This window comes from Chrysochloris asiatica, unplaced genomic scaffold, assembly GCF_000296735.1.
Source record: "Chrysochloris asiatica unplaced genomic scaffold, ChrAsi1.0 scaffold00168, whole genome shotgun sequence".
Classification (NCBI taxonomy): Eukaryota; Metazoa; Chordata; class Mammalia; order Afrosoricida; family Chrysochloridae; genus Chrysochloris; species Chrysochloris asiatica.
Genome location: NW_006408686.1, coordinates 1,504,153 through 1,505,255, shown reverse-complemented (window position 1 = coordinate 1,505,255; position 1,103 = coordinate 1,504,153).

Sequence of the window (1,103 nt, the reverse complement as noted above, 5' to 3'; positions counted from 1 at the left end):
TCGTGGACTTGTTTTCATTTTCTTCAGCTTCAGTTTGAATTTGCATATGAGTAATTGATGGTCTGTTCCACAGTCTGCCCCTGGCCTTGTTTTCACTAATGATATGGAGATTTTCCATCGTATCTTCCTGCACATGTAGTCAATTTGATTTCTAAGTATTCCATCTGGTGAGGTCCATGTGTACAATCGTCTCTTATGCTGTCTAAAGAAGGTATTTGAAATGAACAAATCATTGATTTTGCAGAATTCTATCATGTGTTCTCCAGCATCATTTCAATCAACATGGCCATATTTTCCAACTACTGATCCTTTCTCTTTGTTCCCAACCTCTGCATTCCAATCACCAGTAATGATCAATACATCTTGATTGCATATTTAATCAATTTCAGATTGAAGAAATTGGTAGAATTCTTCTATTTCATCTTCACTGGCTTTAGTGGTTGGTGCGTAAATTTGAATAATAGTGGTATTAACTAAGCTTCCCTGTAGGCGCATGGGTATTATCCTATCACAGACAGCGTTGTACCTCATGACTGATCTGGATATGTTCTTTTTGACCATGAATGCAGCACCATTCCTCTCCAATTTGTAATTCCCGGCATAGTAAACCATGTAGTTGTCAGATTCAAAATGGCCAATACCAGTCCATCTCAGCTCATTAATGCCTTAGATATCAACGTTTATACGTTCCATTTCATTTTTGACAACTTCCAATTTTCCTAGATTCATACTTTGTCCATTCCATGTTCTGATTTTCAATGGATGTTTACAGCTGTTTCCCTTCATTTTGAGTTGTGCCCCATCAGCAAATGAAGGTCCCACGGGCTTTTCTTCCAAGAGCTTTACTCCATTCACGTCATCACTGTCAACTCTACTTTGAGGAGGCATCTCTTCCCCAGTGGCATTTTGAGTGGCTTCCAACCTCTGGGGCTCATTTTCCAGCACTATATCTGACAGTGTTTCTCTGCTATTCATAAGGTTTTCAGTGACTAAAGATTCGGAAGTAGTTCGTCACTCTTTCTTCCTAGTCTGTCTTTGTCTGGAAGCTCATCTGAAACCTGTCCACCATGGGTGACTTAGACATTGTTGTTTTGTTGTTAAGT